Here is a 12,405-nt window from a genome sequence, read left to right on the forward strand (position 1 = left end):
CTTATGGATTGGGAGTTAACACTCAGTTAAAAATCCCCCTCCTCCCCCTTTTATCGACTATTGCAGAACCTGATATATAAAAACTAAAAGGAGTTTACAATCCCTAATAATTAAAGACACTTTTTCAAATTATCGCTCTCTACATTTGGGCATTGTGGATTTCCATTTTTAGATGTATACTTTTTTCTTAAATCAAAACTTGAGTTTTCACTTTTCCTTCATCTCCTAAACAAAAAAAAGAGATAAAAGACAAATAGATGACAACAATATGAAAATTTTTGAGTTCATATATGGAAAGAATTTAAACTAATAACAAATGTAATTGATGAAAATTTGGTCACACACCACAAATGAACACAAAAGTTTTGTTATCCAAGTTTGGAAAATTCCACTACTTCAACTCTAATTGCTCAGAATTTTATAAGAAAGTGATCTTTCTACATGTTTTAAAAAATGGATATGCATGCTTGAAACATGTTAAAGATGTAAATATACCTATGGAGAATAACATTAAATTCCCAAGTGAATGTGTGGTGGGATATTTACCCGAGTCAAACAAGCCATTACTTTGCCCATTTACAAAAACCGGACCTCATTGTCATAAATGATTGTCAACTGATTTGTCATTCGTCACGGGCTATATTTTTGTAAGAAAAGACTTATGGGTCGGGAGTCAAAACTTAGTTAAAAATCACCTGCCTCCCCCTTTTCGAGACGATTGCAGAACCTGATATATAAAAACAAAAATAAATTTACAACCCCTAAAAATTACAAACACTTTTTGGAATTTTCTCTCTCTAAATTTTAGCATTGTGCATTTCCTTTTTAGATATATAATTTTTTCTTAAATCAAAACTTGACTTTTCACTTTCCCTTCTTCTCGCAAAGAAAAAAAGAGATAATAGGCAAATAGATCACAACAAAATGAAAATTTTAGAGTTTATGCATGGAAATAATTTAAAGCAATAACAAATGTAAGTAAAGAAAATTTATTCACACACGAAAAATTAACACAAAAGTTTTGTTATCCAAGTTTTGGAAATTCCACAAGTTCAAGCCTAATAGGTGGGAATTTTATAAAAAAGGGATTTTTCTACACATGTTTTAAAAAATGGATAGGCGTGCTAGAAACATGTTAAAGATGCAAATGACCTATGGATCCAAACCTTTTAAGAAGAATAACATTAAATTCCCAAGTAAACGTGCGGTGGGATATTTACTTGTATCAAACAAGCCATTATTTTGCCCATTTACAAAAAGCAGACCTAACTATCATAGATGATTGTAAAGTAATTTATCATGCATAACGGGGTATATTTTTGTAAGGGATGACTTATGGATTGGGAGTCAACACTCAGTCAAAAATCTCACGCCTCCCCCTTTTCCCAATGATTGCTGAACATGATATATAAAAAATAAAAAAAATTTACAATCCTTAAAAATTATAGACACTTTTTGGAATTATCTCTCTCTACATTTGTGCATTGGGAATTTCCATTTTAGATGTAAACTTTTTTCTTAAATCAAAACTTGAGTTTTCACTTTCCCTTCATCTCGTAAAAAAAAAAAGAGATAAATGGTAAATAGATCACAAAAAAATGAAAAATTTAGAGTTTTTGTATGGAAATAATTTAAACGAATAACAAATGTAAGTAAAGAAAATTTATTCACACACCACAAATGAAGACAAAAGTTTTGTTGTCCAAGTTTGGGAAATTCCACTACTTCAACGCCAATAGCTCAAAATTTTTATAAGAACGAGATTTTTCTACACATGTTTTAAAAAATGGATATGCATGCTTGAAACATGTTAAAGGTGCAAATGACCTTGGATCCAAACCTTTTAAAGTGAATAACATTAAATTCCCAAGTGAATGTACGGTGGGATATTTAACCGAGTCAAACAAGCCATTACTTTGCCCATTTACAAAAACCAGACCTAGCAATCATAGATGATTGTAAAGTGATTTATCATGAGTAACAAGCTATATTTTTGTAAGAAATGACTTATGGATTGGGTGTCAACACTCAGTTAAAAATCCCCTGCCTCCCCTCTTTCCCGACGATTGCAGAACCTGATATATAAAACGCAAAAAGAGTGTACAATCCCAAAAAATTACAGAGACTTTTTTTAATTATCTCTCTCCACATTTGTACATTGTGCATTTCCATTTTATATGTATACTTTTTTCTTAAATAAAAACATGTGTTTTCACTTTCCCTTCATCTCGTAAACAAAAAAAGATATAAAAGGCGAATAGATCACAACAAAATAAAATTTTAGAGTTTATGTTTGGAAAGAATTTAAAGCAATAAAAATGTAAGGAAATAAAATTTATTCACACACCACAAATGAACTTAAAAGTTTTGTAATCCAAGTTTGGGAAAATTCCACTTGTTCAACCCTAATAGCTCCGAATTTTATAAGAAAGAGATTTTTCTACACATGTTTTAAAAAATAGATATACATGCTTGAAAAACGTTAAAGATGCAAATGACTTATGGATCCAAACGTTTTAAAAAGAATAACATTAAATTCCCAAGTGAACGTGCAATGGGATATTTACCAGAGTTAAACATGCCATTATTTTGCCCATTTAAAACAAAGCTGATCTAACGATCATAGATGATTGTAAAGTTATTAATCATGCGTAATGGGCTATATTTTTTTAAGGAATGACTATGAATTGGGAGTCAACACTCAGTTAAAAATCCCCCGTCTCCCCGTATTCTCGACGATTGCAGAACCTTATATATAAAAACTAAAAAGAGTTTACAATCCCTAAAAATTACAGACACTTTTTGAAATTATCTCTTTCTACATTTGTGCATTGTACATTTCCATTTTAGATTTATACTTTTTCTTAAATAAAAACAAGAGTTTTCACTTTCCCTTCATCTCATCAACAAAAAACGAGATAAAGGCAAAAAAATCACAAAAAAATAAAAATTTTAGAGTTTATGTATGGAATGAATTTTAATCAATAATAAATGTAAGTTAAGAAATTTTATTCACACACCACAAATGATCACAAAAGTTTTGTTATCCAAAGTTGGCAAAATTCCACTATTTCAACCCTAATAGCTGGGAATTTTATAGGAATGAGATATTTCTACACATGTTTTAAAAAATGGATATACAAACTTGAAACATGTTAAAAATGAAAATGACCTAAGGATCCAAACCTTTTAAAGAGAATAACATTAAATTCCCAAGTGCACGTTCTGTGGGATATTTACCCGAGTCAAACAAGCCATTATTTTGCCCATTTAAAAAAAAGAAGAACTAACGATCATAGGTGATTGTGAAATGATTTATCATGGGTAACAGGCTATATTTTTGTAAGCAATGACTTATGGATTGGGAGCCAACACTCAGGTAAAAATCCCCCGCCTCCCCCTATTCTCGACGATTGCAGAACCTGATATATAAAAACTTAAAATAGTTTACAATCCCTAAAAATTACAGACAATTTTTGGAATTTTCTCTCTCTACATTTGTGCATTGTGCAATTCCATTTTAGATGTATATTTTTTTCTTAAATCAAAACTTGAGTTTTCACTTGCCCTTCATCTCGTAATGAAAAAAAAGAGATAAAAGGCAAATAGATGACAACAAAATGAAAATTTTAGAGTTTATGTATGGAAAGAATTTAAATAAATAAAAAGTGTAAGGAAAGAAAATTTATTCACACACCACAAATGAATACAAAAGTTTTGTTATCCAAGTTTGGGAAAATTTCACTAGTTCAACTCTAATAGCTTAGAATTTGAAAAGAAAGAGCTTTATCTACACATGTTTTAAAAATGGATATGCATGCTGAAATAATGTTAAAGATGCAAATGTCCTATGGATCCTAACTTTTTAAAGAGAATAACAATAAATTCCAAAGTGAACGTGCGGTGGGATATTTACTCGAGTCAAACAAGCCATTATTTTGCCCATTTACAAAAACCTGACCTAACGATCATAGATGATTGTAAAGTGATTTGTCATGCGTAACGGGCAGTATTTTTTGTAAGGAATTACTTATGGATTGGGAGTCGGCACTCAGTTAAAAATCCCTCGCCTCCCCCTTTTCCTGACGATTGCAGAACCTGATATATAAAAACTAAAAAGAGTTCAAAGTCCCTAAAAAATAGAGAGACTTTCTGGATTTATCTCTCTACATTTGTGCATTGTGCATTTCCATTTTAGATGTATACTTTTATCTTAAATCAAAACTTGTCTTTGCACTTTCCCTTTATCTCGTAATAAAAAAAGAGATAAAAGGCAAAATAGTTCACAAAAAAAATGAAAATTTTAGAGTTTATGTATGGAAATAATTTGAAGCAATAAAAAATGTATGTAAAGAAAATTTATTCACACACCACAAATGAACACAAAAGTTTTGTTATCCAAGTTTGGGAAAATTCTACTAGTTCAACCCTAATAGCTCGGAATTTTATAAGCAAGAGATTTTTCTACTCAAGTTTTAAAAAATTGATATGCATGTTTGAAACATGTTCCAGATGCAAATGACCTATCGATCCAAACCTTTTAAAGAAAATAACATTAAATTCCCAAGTGAACGTGCGGTGGGATATTTACACGAGTCAAACAAGCCATTATTTTGCCCATATTAAAAAAGCTCACCCAACGATCATAGATGATTGTAAAGTGATTTGTCATGCATAACAGGCTAAATTTTTGTAAGGAATGACTTATGGATTGGGAGTCAAGACACAGCTGAAAATCTCTTGCCTCCCCCTTTTCCCGACAATTGCAGAACCTAATATATAAAAACTAAAGGTTTTTACAATCCCTAAAAATTACAGACACTTTTCGGAATTATATCGCTCTCCATTTGTGCATTGTGCATTTCCATTTTAGATGTATTCTTTTTTCTGAAATCAAAACTTGAGCTTTCACTTTCCCTTCATGTCGTAAACAAAAAAATAGAAAAAAGGCAAAGACATCACGAGACAATGAAAATTTTAGTGTCTATGTTTCGAATGAATTTAAAGCAACAATAAATGTAAGTAAAATTTTTTTTTTCGTACACCACAAATGAACACAAAATTTTTGATATCCAAGTTTGGGAAAATTCGACTAGTTCAACCCTAATTGCTCGGAATTTTATAAGCAAGAGATTTTTCTACTCATGTTTTAAAAAATTGATATGCATGCTTGAAACATGTTAAAGATGCAAATGACCAATGGATCCAAAAATTTTAAAGAGAATAACATTAAATTCCCAAGTTAACGTGCGGTGGGATATTTACACGAGTCAAACAAGCCATTATTACATACACTTTTAGGAATTATCTCTCTACATTTGTGCATTGTGCCTTTCCATTTTTTATGTATACTTTTTTTATAAATCGAAACTCGAGTATTCACTTTCCCTTAATCTCGTAAACAAAACAAGAGATAAAAGGCAAAAAGATCACAACAAAATAAAAATTTTAGAGTTTATGCATGGAAACAATTTAAAGCAATAACAAATGTAAGTAAAGAAAATTTATTCACAATCCACAAATGAACACAAAAGTTTTATTATCTAAGTTTGGGAAAATTCCACTAGTTCAACCCTAATATCTCAGAAATTTATAAGAATGAGATTTTCTACAATGTTTTTAAAAAATAGTTATGCATGCTTGAAACATGTTAATGATGCAAATAACCTATGGATCCAAACCTTTTAAAGAGAATAACATTATATTCCTAAGTGAACGTGCGGTGGGATATTTACCCAAGTCAAACAAGCATTATTTTGCCCATCTAAAAAAACTGACCTAACGATCATTGATGATTTTAAAGTGATTTATCATGCGTAACGGGCTATATTTTTGTATGTATTGACTTATGGATTTGGAGTCAACACTCAGTTAAAAACTCTCTGGCTCCCCCTTTTCCCGACGATTGCTGAACCCGAGATATAAAAACTAAAAAGAGTTTTCAATCCCTAAAAATTATAAACACTTATTTGAATTATCTCTCTCTACATTTGTGCATTGTGCATTTCCATTTTAGATGTATACTTTTCTCTTAAATCTAAACCTGAGTTTTCACTTTCCCTTCATCTCGTAAACCAAAAAAGAGATAAAAGGCAAATAGTTCAATACAAAATGATAATTTTAAAGTTTATGTATGGAAATAATTCAAAGCAATAACAAATGTAAGTAAACAAAATTTATTCACACACCACAAATGAACACAAAAGTTTTAATATCCAAGTTTGGGAAAATTCCACTAGTTCAACCCTAATAGCTCAGAATTTTATAAGAAAGAAATTTTTCTACATATGTTTTAAAAAATGGATATACAAGCTTGAAACATGTTAAAGATGCAAATGACCTTCGGATCCAAACCTTTTAAAGAGAATAACATTAAATTCCCAAGTGAACGTGAAGTAGGATGTTTACCCAAGTCAAACAAGATATTATTTTTTCCCAATAACGATCATAGATGATTCTAAAGTGATTTATCATGCATAACGGGCTATATTTTTGTAAGGAATGACTTATGGATAGGAAATCAACACTCAGTTAAAAATCCCTCGCCTCCTCCTTTTCCCAACGATTGCAGAACCTGATATATAAAAACTAAAAAGAGTTTACAATCCCTAAAAATTACAAACACTTTTAAAAATTATCTCTCTACATTTGTGAATTGTGCATTTCCATTTTATATGTATACTTTTTTCATAAATTGAAACTTGAGTTTTCACTTTCCCTTAATCTCGTAAACAAACAAAGAGATAAAAAGATCACAACAAAATAAAAATTTTAGAGTTTATGTATGGAAACAATTTAAAGCAATAACAAATGTAAGTAAAGAAAATTTATTCACACAACACAAATGAACACAAAAGTTTTGTTATCCAAGTTTAGGAAAACTCCACTAGTTCAACCCTAATAACTCAAAATTTTAAAAGAAAGTGATTTTTGGACACATGTTTTAAAAAAAGGATATGCATTCTGGAAACATGTTAAAGAAGCAAATGACCTATGGGTCCAATACTTTTAAAGAGAATAAAATTAAATTCCCAAGTGAACATGCGGTGGGAAATTTACTAGAGTCAAACAAGCCATTATTTTGCCCATTTAAAAAAATCTGACCAAACGATCATAGATGATTGTGAAGTGATTTATCATGCGTAACGGGCTATACTTTTGTAAATAATGAGTTATTGATTGGGAGTCAACACTCAATAAAAATCCCTCGCCACTCCCTTTTCCCGACTATTGTACAACCTGATATATAAAAACTAAAAAGAGATTACAGTCCCCAAAAATTACTGATATTTTTTGGAATTATCTCTCCCTACATTTGTGCATTTTGAATTTCCATTTTAGATGTATTATTTTTTCGTGAATCGAAACTTGAGTTTTTACTTTCCCTTCATCTCGTAAACAAAAAAATAGATAAAAGGCAAATAGATCACAACAAAATGAAAATTTTAGTGTTTATGTATGGAAAGAATTTAAAACAATAACAAATGTAAGTAAATAAAATTTATTCACACACCACAAATGAACACAAAAGTTTTGTTATCCTAGTTTGGGAAAATTCCACTAGTTCAACCCTAATAGCACCGAATTTTATAAGAAAGAGATTTTTCTACACATGTTTTAAAAAATTTATATGCATGATAGAAACATGTTAAAGATGCAAAAGACCTATGGATCCAAACCTTTTAAAGAGAATAACATTAAATTCCCAAGTGATCGTGTGGTGGGATATTTACCCGAGTCAAACAAGCCATTATTTTGCCTATTTAGAAAAAGCTGACCAAACGATCATTGATGATTGGAAAGTGATTTATCATGCATAACGGGCTATACTTTTGTAAAGATTGACTGATGGATTGGGAGTCAACACTCATTTAAAAATCCCCTGCCTCCCCCTTTTCCCCAACTATTGCAGAACCTGATGTATAAAAACTAAAAAGAGTTTACAATCGTTAAAAATTACAGACACTTTTTGGAATAATCACTTTATATTTTTGAATTTTACATTTCCATTTTAGATGTATTCTTTTTTCTTAAATCAAAACTTGAGTTTTCACTATCCCTTCATCTCGTAAACAAAAAAAAGAGATAAAAGCCAAACAGATCACAATAATATGAAAATTTTAGAGTTTATGTATGGAAAGAATTTAAAGCAGTAACAAATGTATGTTAAGAAAATTTATTCACACACCACAAATGAACACAAAAGTTTTGTTACCCAAGTTTGGAAAAATTCCACTAGTTCAACACAAATAGCTCGGGATTTTATTAGAAAGAAATTTTGCAACAAATGTTTTAAAAATAGGATATACATGCTTGAAACATTAAATATACAAATGACCTACCGATCCAAACCTTTTAAAGAGAATAACATTAAATTCCCAAGTGAATGTTCGGTGGGATATTTACTCGATTCAAAGAAGATATTATTTTGCCCATTGACAAAAAGTTGACCTAACGATCATAGATGAATGTAAAGTGATTAATCATGCGTAATGGGATATATTTTTGTATGGAATGACTTATGGATTGGGAATCAACACTCAGTTAAAAATCCCCCGCTTCCCTCTGTTCCCGACGATTACAAAACCTGATATATAAAAACTAAAAAGAGTTTACAATCCCTTAAAATTACAGACACTTTTTTTAATTATCTCTCTCCACCTTTGTGCATTGTGCATTTCCATTTAAGATGTTTACTATTTTCATAAATCAAAACTTGAGTTTTCACTTTCCCTTTAGATCACCACAAGATGAAAACTTTAGATTTTATGTATGGAAAGAATTTAAAGAAAAAAAATGTAAGTAAATAAAATTTATTCTCACACCACAAATGAACACAAAAGTTTTGTTATCCAAGTTAGGAAAAATTCCTCTAGTGCAACCCTAATAGATCAGAATTTTCTAAGAAAGAGATTTTTCTATACATGTTTTAAAAAATGGATATGCCTGCTTGAAACAAGTTAAATATGCAAATGACCTACAAAACCAAACCTTTTAAAGAGAATATTCTTAAATTCCCAAGTGAATGCGCGGTGGGATTTTTACTCGAGCAAAACAAGCCATTATTTTGCCCATTTAAAAAAAGCTGAGGTAACGATCATTGATGATTGTAAAGTGATTTATCATGCGTAACGGGTTATATTTTTTGTAAGGAATGACTTATGGATTGGGACTGAACACTCAGTTAAAAATCCCTAGCCTCCCCCAATTCTGGACAATTGCAGAACCTGATATATAAAAACTATAAAAAGTTTACAATCCCAAAAAATTACAGACACTTTTTTTCAATTATCTTTCTCCACATTTATGCATTGTGTATTTCTATTTTAGATGTATACTTTTTTCTTAAATGAAAACTTGAGTTTTCACTTTCCCTTCATCTCATCAACAAAAATTGAGATAAAGGCAAAAAGTTCACAAAAAAATGAAAATTTTAGAGTTTATGTATGGAATGAATTTAAATCAATAATAAATGTACGTTCAGAAAATTTATTCACACACCACAAATGAACACAAAAGTTTTGTTATCAAATTTGGAAAAATTCCACTAGTTCAACCTCAATACCTTGGAATTTTATAGGAACGAGATTTTTCTACACGTGCTTTAAAAAATGGATAAACATGATTGATACATGTTAAAGATTCAAATGACCTAAGGATCCAAACCTTTTAAAGAGAATAACATTAAATTCGCAAGTGAACGTTCGATGGGATATTTACCCGAGTCAAACAAGTCATTATTTTGCCCATTTACAACAAGCTGACCTAACGATCATAGATGATTGTAAAGAGATTTACCATGCATAACGGGCTATAGTTTTGTAAGGAATGACTTATGGATTGGGAGTCAACACTCAGTTAATAATCCCCCGCCTCCCCCTTTTCCCGACAATTGTAGAATTACAATCCCTAAAAATTACAGACACTTTTTGGAATTATCTCTCTATAAATTTGTGCATTGTGCATTTCCATTTTAGATGTATACTTTTTTCTTAAATGAAAATTCGTGTTTTCACTTACCCGTCATCTCGTAAGCAAAAAAAGAGATAAAAGGCAAATAGATGACAGCAAAATGAAATATTTAGAGTTTATGTAAGGAAAGAATTTAAATCAATAAAAAATGTGAGTAAATAAAATTTATTCACACTCCACAGATGAAAACAAAAGTTTTGTTATCTAAGTTTTGAAAAATTCCACCAGTTCAACCTTAATATCACGAAAATTTATAAGAAAGAGATTTTCCACAAATGTTTTAAAAAATGGTTAGGCATGCTTGAAACATGTTAAAGATGCAAATAACCTATGGATCCAAACCCTTTAAATAGAATGACATTAAATTCCCAAGTGAACGTGCGATGGGATACTTACCCGAGTCAAACAAGCCATTATTTTGCCCTTTTAAAAAAAGCTGACCTAACGATCATAGATGATTTTAAAGTGAGTTATCATGCGTATCGGGCTATATTTTTGTAAGTAATGACTTAAGGATTGGCAGTCAACACTCAGTTAAAAATCCCCCACCTCCCCCTTTTCTCGACGATTGCAAAACCTGATATATAAAAACTAAAAAGAGTTAAAAAACCCTAAAAATTATAGACACTTTTTGGAATTATCTCTCTCCACATTTGTGCATTGTGAATTTCCATTTTAGATGTATACTTGTTTCTTAAATCAAAACTTGAGTTTTAGCTTTTCGTTCATCTTGTAAACAAAAAAAGAGATAAAAGGCAAATAGATCTCAACAAAATGAAAATTTTAGAGTTTGTGTGTGGAAATAATTTAAAGTGATAAAAAATGTAAGTAAAGAAAATTTTTTCATACACTACAAATGAACAAAAATTTTTGCTATCCAAGTTTGGGAAAATTTACTAGTTCAACTCTAATATCTTGGAATTTTATTAGAAAGAGATTTTTCTACACATGTTTAAAAAAATGGATATGTGTGCGTGAAACAGGTTAAAGATTCAAAGGACCTATGGTTCAAAACCTTTTCTAGAGAATAACATTAAATTCCCAAGTGAACATGCAGCGGGAAATGTATCCGAGTCAAACAAGCCATCATTTTGCCCATTTACAAAAAGCAGACCTAACGATCGTAGATGATTGTAAAGTGATTTATCACACGTAACGGGTTATATTTTTTAAAGGAATGACTTATGGATTGGGAGTCAACACTCAGTTAAAAATCCCCCACCTCCCCCTTTTCTTGATGATTGCAGAACATGATATATAAAAACTAAATAAAGTTTACAATCCCTAAATATTGCAGACACTTTTCGGATTTATATCTCTCTACTTTTGTGCATTGTGCATTTCTATTTCAGATGTATACTTTTTTCTTAAATGAAAACTTGTATTTTCACTTACCCTTCATCTCCTAATAAAAAAAAAGAGATAAAAGGCAAGTAGATCACAACAAAATGAAAAATTTAGAGTTTATGTAAGGAAAGAATTTAAAGCAACAACAAATGTAAGTAAAAAAAAATTATTCACACACCACAAATGAGCACAAAAGTTTTGTTATCTAAGTTTGGGAAAATTCCACTAGTTCAACCCTAATATCTCAAAAATTTATAAGAAAGAGATATTCTAAAAATGTTTTAAAAAATGGTTATGCATGCTTGAAACATGTTAAAGATGAAAATAACCTATAGATACAAACCTTTTGAAGAGAATAACATTAAATTCCTACGTGAATGTGCGGTGGGATATTTACCCAAGTCAAACAAGAAATTATTTTGCCCATCTAAAAAAAGCTGACCTAACGATCATAGATGATTTTAAAGTGATTTATCATGCGTAACAGGCTATATTTTTTTAAGTAATGACTTATGGATTGGGAGTCAACACTCAGTTAAAAATCCCGCGCCTCCCCCTTTTCCCTACGATTATAGAACTTGAGATATAAAAACTAAAAAGAGTTTATAATCCCTAAAAATTATAGAAACTTTTTGGAATTATCTCTCTCTACATTTGTGCATTGTGCATTTCCATTTTAAATGTATACTTTTCTCTTAAATCTAAACTTGAGATTTCACTTTCCCTTCATCTCGTAAACAAAAAAAGAGATAAAAGGCAAACAGATCTCAACAAAATGAAAATTTTAGAGTTTATGTAGAGAAAGAATATAAAGCCATAAAAAATGTAAGTAAAGAAAATTTATTCACACACCACAAATGAACACAAAAGTTTTGTTATCCATGTTTTTGAAAATTCCACTAGTTCAACACAAAAGTTTTGTTACACATGTTTTAAAAAAAATGGATATGCGTGCTTGAAACATGTTAAAGATGCAAATGACCTATGGATCAAAACCTTTTCAAGAGAATAACATTAAATTCCCAAGTGAACGTGCAGTGCGATATTTACCTAAGTCCAACTAGTCATTATTTTTCCCATTTACAA

This window comes from Aristolochia californica, unplaced genomic scaffold (assembly GCF_029961685.1).
Source record: "Aristolochia californica isolate CCGP_79_NKW_82.1479 unplaced genomic scaffold, dmAriCali1.0.hap1 SCAF_10, whole genome shotgun sequence".
Lineage (NCBI taxonomy): Eukaryota > Viridiplantae > Streptophyta > Magnoliopsida > Piperales > Aristolochiaceae > Aristolochia > Aristolochia californica.